Source organism: Durio zibethinus, chromosome 9 (assembly GCF_047325235.1).
Source record: "Durio zibethinus cultivar Kanyao isolate XHJ-2024 chromosome 9, ASM4732523v1, whole genome shotgun sequence".
Taxonomy (NCBI): domain Eukaryota; kingdom Viridiplantae; phylum Streptophyta; class Magnoliopsida; order Malvales; family Malvaceae; genus Durio; species Durio zibethinus.
Window position 1 is genome coordinate 5,521,016 of NC_143170.1, and position 7,450 is coordinate 5,528,465.

Genomic DNA, 7,450 nt, shown 5'->3' on the forward strand with positions numbered 1-7,450 from the left:
ACAAATGACAAGATTCTTGATTTTTCTATCACCATAATATAACATGCAATCATTGAGACAACTATGAATTTTTTCATATCCGAGACCTAAATCATTGATCATCTTCTTTGATTCCTTACAAGATTCAAAAATTTTTGTAAAATGAAACATTTTTTTTTATAAACTCTAATAATAAAGTCAGAGAGTTTTTCATTCATCCATATAAGCATTTCAAGTGACAAAGATGAACACAGAAAGATAACCTTAAATGCTTTGATCCCTCATAAAGTTCTTCATTCATATTCTCAAGCAACTTATAAAACTTTGATGCTTCTTTTCTAGGTTGTTGTCACATACACCTATCCTAGGTTCACCAAATTCATTCATTTCAATATTTGACTAATTAAATCCATCATTTTGAGAAAAAAATTACAAAAATATTGGTTATGAATGTTAAAAGTATCTCGTAATATACCTTTAATGTCATTTACTATAAAAGGATTATGTTAGTGTTAGGGAGCTTTTGAAGTTGAAAAAACTCTAGTGAAAGACCTTGATGATACAAACTCTTCATGAAAATATCAATTAACATATCTCGAGAAAAATCTAATACAAATTAAATGTTCAAAAATAACTTGACGCTTTTGCCAATCGATATTAGCACATTTCACACATGGGCATAACATCAGAATATCTTCACTTGTATTCTCAAATGCAAAATTAAGAAAACTTTCCACTTTATCTCTATACTCTTGACTTAATTTTGACTTTTGCATCCAACTCTTATCCATTTAATACTTGCTACATTATCAGACCAAATGTATATAAATAATTTATATGAAAACGAACATATAAAATACTTAAATTTACTATATTTTAAACAAAAGATAATAAAAAGACTAGTGCTTATAGAAAATGAGAACTCAAGAGAATTTATAGTTAGGGATAAAATAAGGTAAAACAGGTATAGAGAAAACCCAAAAAATGAAAAAAATGAAAATGAAAGGGAAGTGGATAATGGGTTAAAAATGGGTATTTGAAGAAGGTGGGTTTTGGAGAAAATTGTTTAAACTAAAAAGAAAATTGTGAATTGTAAAAGCTGAAAAAATAGTCGAATGAAGTAAAAGCTAAAGTAAATAACTAATGAAGAGTAGAAATAGGGTTTTAAAAGACAATACTCAAATACTAAAAACTGAAGGAAAAGTAAATTATAGTTTGTATGGAAAGAGAAATAGTAAAATATAAAGATAAAGCTTGAAGTTGGTGATTGGATGCGCTAAGTTTGGGGACAATTTTATAGGACTAGATTATTGAAGGCATTTACTAAGAAAAACATCTTAAATAATTTTTTCCTAAATATTTTTTTGAATATACTATAAGTGTCTTCAACAGAGTCATAATAGAATTGTTTGGGATTATTAAAGGTATTTACGCCTCAAAAATACATTTACTAATTTCATCTAATTTTTATGACGTATTTATTGAAGGTATTTTTTTACATAATACACGTTCAATAATTCTTTCATTTTTATCTGTGAATATCAGTGAAGGTAGTTTTCTACTAAAAACGCCTTCAATAATTTTATTTTAAAAATTGTTTGAGATTATTAAAGACATCTTCTGTACAAAACGACTTTAATATTACACTACTAAAATTTTAAAGGGTTATTGAAGGTGTTTATTCCAGAAAAATGCCTTGACTAATTTGTTTTATTTTTTGAAGAAATTTATTAAAGGCGTTTGTTCTCAAAAAATGCTTTCAATAATTATGTACATAAATTAAAAGGAATTAGTGAAGGCATTTATTTTAGAAAAATGCCTTCACTAATTCCTTTTAATTTGTGTACATAATTATTGAAGGTATTTTTTTAGAGCAAACGTCTTCAATAATTTTTTAAAAAATTTTTAGGATTATTAAAGACGTCTTCTAGTGAAAAATACATTTAATATTTTATTACTCAAATTTTAAGACGGTTAATGAAAGCATTTATTCTAGAAAAATACCTTCACTGATTCTATTTAATTTATGTACATAATTATTAAAGACGTTTTTTTAGAACAAACGCCTTCAATAATTTCATTTTAAAAATTTTTAGGATTATTAAAGGTATCTTCTAGTGAAAAACACATTTAATATACTAGTACTCAAATTTTAATATGATTAGTGAAGACATTTATTCCAAAAAAATGCTTTCAATAATTTCTTTTTAAAAAATTTTGAGATTATTAAAGGCGTCTTCTAGTGAAAAACGCCTTTAATATTTCACTACTTATATTTTAAGACGGTTAGTGAAAGCGTTTATTTTTAAAAAAATACCTTCACCAATTCGTCTTAATTTTTTTCTAACTAAAAATTATTGAAGGCATTTTTTGATAACAAACACCTTTAATAATTTTTAAAAAAAAAATTTTGAGATTATTAAAGGCGTCTCTTAGTATAAAACACCTTTAATAATGTTAAGGAGATTTTTGAAGATATTTTTTTTTTTCAAAAAAATACCTTCAGTAATTTGTTATAATTTTTTCAAGGAATTTATTGAAGGTATTTTTGCATAATATGCTTTCAATAATTCCCTTTATTCTTATCACGGGAATATCAGTAAACGTGATTTTCTACTAAAAATACCTTTAATAATTTTTGTTCAGAATTATCAAAGGTGTTTTTAAAGGAAAAACACCTTTAATAATTTTCTTTGAAAATTATTTTTTGGATTACAAAAGGCATCTTTTAGTAAAAAATGCATTCAATAATCTCCAACTAAAATTTTAAGGAGATTATTAAAGGTATTTTTTTTTTCAGAAAAACACCTTTAATAATAATTTTTATATTCATTCCCTCGTCTTCAACATCAGAATCACAAACTGTTAGTATAGAGAACGATTAGAAGCTGCACTAATCAACCAAACCAAACCCATAAACACATTTCTATCAAACTTTTGGTTTCTTTATCTTATCATCGCCACTAATCTTCAACAAATCAACAATGTGCACCTCTCTGTTTACCGATATGTCTTTATTTTTTTTTGTTTACTATATTATTTATATTATTCGATAGAGCTATTTTTTTTTTTGTTCCTTACTATTTACATATGCATATATATTTTTATTAATTTCATCGTAAGCATTGTCGTCCAAGCACCTTTCATTTCATGTATGCTGTTTTTGTGTAGTTTTCTTTAAATATTATGGTTTGCTGAACCTTATTATGTGATAGTGTTTTACTGAATGGTATTGTATGATATTGGTATGTTGAATCATAAATTGAATGGTTTGCTGAATGGAATTTTTGAATGATTTGTTGAAGGGTGTGTCTGAGCAAATTGCTGATTAGTTTGCTTAATGGTGTTTCTGTACGTCGTATGGTATTAGTTGTATTTAATTACATATAGTGTTAAATTTAGACGGTCATTTTGTGTAATTCATATAATTATGATTAAAATTATAGGTATTATGGACTCTGAATAACATTATTCTCCTTCTATTGGATATGCACAAGATACACCTGTAGGCCAAAAAAAAAAAGAAAGGGCCTAAATAAACAAATTAAAATAAGTGACACAAAAATTCATGTTGACTTCAATCAAAGTAGGTAGCCAATGTCTGAAGGAGCTACCAAGTTGGCTACTCATATTAGAGCTATCATCCATAGTTGGATTTCAATTACATACACCAATTGATGATGAGTTCTTAATGATCTAAAGAATAATATATGATAGTCGGTTGTGGTATGTTTATTCAATTATTTTGTAAAATTTGTTAAATGATCATTTAATTGAAATTCAATGTGTTAATACTAATTATGTTAAATTTTTTAGGAACGGTTCAACATCCTAATTGACTGTAAAAAGATTATGTTGCAATCTACTGGAAAGTATTCAAAGACTTTAAAAGCAAATTGATAACCTAATATATTTTACCATTGGCTTATCAAAGTGATGTATTGGTTGTTTCACTTACATCATATATAGATGTAATAAGTATTGAAGATTGGATAAATTTTTTTCGATATCAACTTTTAAAAGATTTCTCTGTACTCAAACCCATTACCAAAAAAAATTGTTTATAAGTCTTTATGCAATATATCCTTTGATCTTTATATGTGATTGATGTAATTTCTTTCTTTTATAGAAAATTAAAGAAAACCAATGAATCATTCGAGCCAAAAAACAATATCACCATCGGACAACGAGAAAGGAATATGCAAATGTGAAGCATGAGCTTGTATGTATTCACACATTTATTTTATACTCATTAATGAATATTTATGAACATTTATTTCATACATTTTGATTCTTATATTACATTAATTTAATAAGAATCAGCGAGTTGTGGCACCGAAGTTTTTAGATAGGATGTCTAAAAATAAAGACATCTACGGAAGAATAGATCCTTTACAGATGAAGTAATTGAAGAAATTAAAAAAAAGATTGTATGTATAACTACTTTTTTGTATCATGTATGATTGGCATTATGGTTGTATGCATGATTGTATACTAACTTCTATGAATTTGTTATTATAGCCCATATTATTATTGTCTTTCAAGATGACTATGTTACCAAAATCAAATCTGATGAACTGGCAAATCAGTATGGTGAAAATCCATTGTCTTTAGCATTAGGCGCTAAAAAAAGGCCAGGTCGTGTTCATGGGGTTAGTAAATGTATCTTACCATCAAATTTTTTTAGTAATTAACCCAAAACTCCATGAATGAGAAATGCACAATATGAAGCAATCATTGAGCACTAATAGCAATGAATTGATGACTAAGAGCAACGTCTCAATGAGCAACAGTAAAAACTCACTACTTTGGAGGCCATGTTGGTAGCAACGCAGCATAGTATGCTAGTAGGCCAGGTTGATAGCATCGTCCACGTAAGGCAAGCTTTCGTTGCAAGTTAAGTAGAGAACCCATCCTCTACTACCACCCATGAAGTATGATTTTGTTTATAAGTTTAATATTAATTTGTTTATTATATTTATTGATTTAGTTTTAGTACTTATATTTCATTAAATATTGTAGCAAGATGTTAGGACTCAGAGTATGACCCTTGCTCAGGCTACCATGGATAAGTTACCTAATTATTCATTGAAGCATTTATCTAGAGGAAACTTCGTAACCATTGAGTCTGAGGAAGGGTTATTTGATAAACTATTATTTTCTTTCATTGGTGTGGAGAAGGTTAAAAAATTTTGTAAACTGGATGAATTATGAGCTGTTGATATTGTTGCTTATATGAGATTAGATTATAAATACAAATATGCACATTCAATATGTATTAATCTATATTATGGTGTAATATTAACTAGCATGTTGATTGTTATCGTGCAACTTCCTATATAGATAGCTCAAAAGGAGATAGTTGACCAACAAATTTAGATTTATTGACCCCAACTTCATTAGTGAATAGAGTGACACAATCGCTTATCGTGCTAATCATATGATTGAATGCATGAAAAGATTGATTGATTATTATTTGCTCCCGTATAATGCGCAGTAAGTTATATTCTAACCTTACCCAAATCTGATATGATACGTAATCTGAGTATATCATTGTTATTATTTTACAGTCGTTATTGGGTGCTTATTGTGATTGACACCAAATCCTTAATGCCATACTTACTTAATTCGGTTAATCCAATGGTGATGCCTAACCTCGATATTCAAACTTTTATAAAAATGTATTATACTTTATTATATTATATATCTTTTATTTCTTCATAAGTAATTTTATTTATGTATTAAGTAATTTTTTTCTTCTCAATTTAGGGTAATATCTATATTCGATAAGAAGGCAAAGAAACTGAAATAGGTATCATTACCAGTAAATGTGAAATTTATTCTTTTATGTTGAGTTTGTGTAGATAAATATTTTTTAAACCCACTCAATTTAATTTTTAGATATCTCATCAACCTGATAATACTGAATGTGGATATTATGTCCTTCATTTTATGTGAGAGATAATTTTATATGATTTTATGATCACACTATTTAAGGTTAGTATAAATTTTATAAACTCATTATATCTTCAAAAAAAAAAAAAGCTAAATTATGTTCTCATTTATTAACATTTACTTCTGATTTTTTTAATGGGAGAGTAAAGAAAACTTCACGGTAGAGGAACTGGATGAAGTCCGTAAAGAATGGTTTGAGTATGTATTATCATTTATTAATGTTGATAAACTTTGAGGTTAGACATTGTTGGTTGAATGTAAATATATGAGGAACAAATTGTTATAATACTTTTTAACATGCCATGTTGAATGACAAATTTAAGTTTTTAGATTGGGGTATTGGTTTAATATTATTGGTATACTTAATATGAATACACTATGTGTACTTAATATGATATTGAGTATGATTATTTTAGAAAAGTATATTAATATGGCAACGCTATCAGTTTTAAATCTGGATGTGTGATCAATTTACTGAAATACATCAATATTCATTTTACAAATTCTAAAATTTAATTCGTAGTATCACATATTTAAACTAAATATTCTCTAGGCATAAATATACAACTGACTTCAAATATTTTTTGAACATAAACTTATAACTGATTGGACATATACAATATCAAAAATATTTTTTTGATTAGATTAATGAAGACATTTTTAGTAAGAAAATGCCTTAAATCATCCATAACAAAATGTTATTGAAGGCGTTTTTAACCAAAATCTCCTTCAATAATCCCACCTAAAACTATATTGTGTGGAATAATAAAGGTGTTTTGGGACAAAAAGGCCTTTAAAAATCCATTCCAAATATTGTGTATGGATTATTTAAGGCATTTTTGATAAAAACCACCTTCAATAATTTTTGTTAAAAATTTATTGATTGGATTATTGAAGGCGCTTTCAGCTAAAAATGCTTTCAAGAATCCATTCCATATTTTTTCTATGGATTATTAAGGGTATATTTAGTAAGAAAATGCCTTAAATAATTCATAACAAAATGTTATTGAAGATATTTTTTACCAAAACTACCTTCAATAATCTCATCTAAAAATTTATTGTGTAGAATATTAAAGGTGTTTTGGGCAAAAAATGCTTTCAAGAATCCATTCCAATTTTTTTGTATGGATTATTGAAGGCGTTTAAAAAAAATTACCTTCAATAATACTAAATAAAAATTAATTGAATGGATTATTAAAAGTGTTTTCGGTCAAAAATACCTTCAATTATCGGTTTCATATTTTTTGTATAGATTATTAAGGGTGTTTTTTTTATCGAAAATGCTTTGAATAATCTCTAATAAAATGTTATTGAAGGCATTTTTGAAAAAAATCACCTTCAATAATTCGATCATTCAAATTTATCGTATAAAATATTAAAAGTGTTTTGAGCAAAAAACGTCTTCAAGAATCTATTCCAACTTTTGTGTATGGATTATTGAAGGTGTTTTTGACAAAAATCGCCTTTAATAATCCAAACTAAAAATTTATTAATTGGATTATTGAAGGCAAGTTTA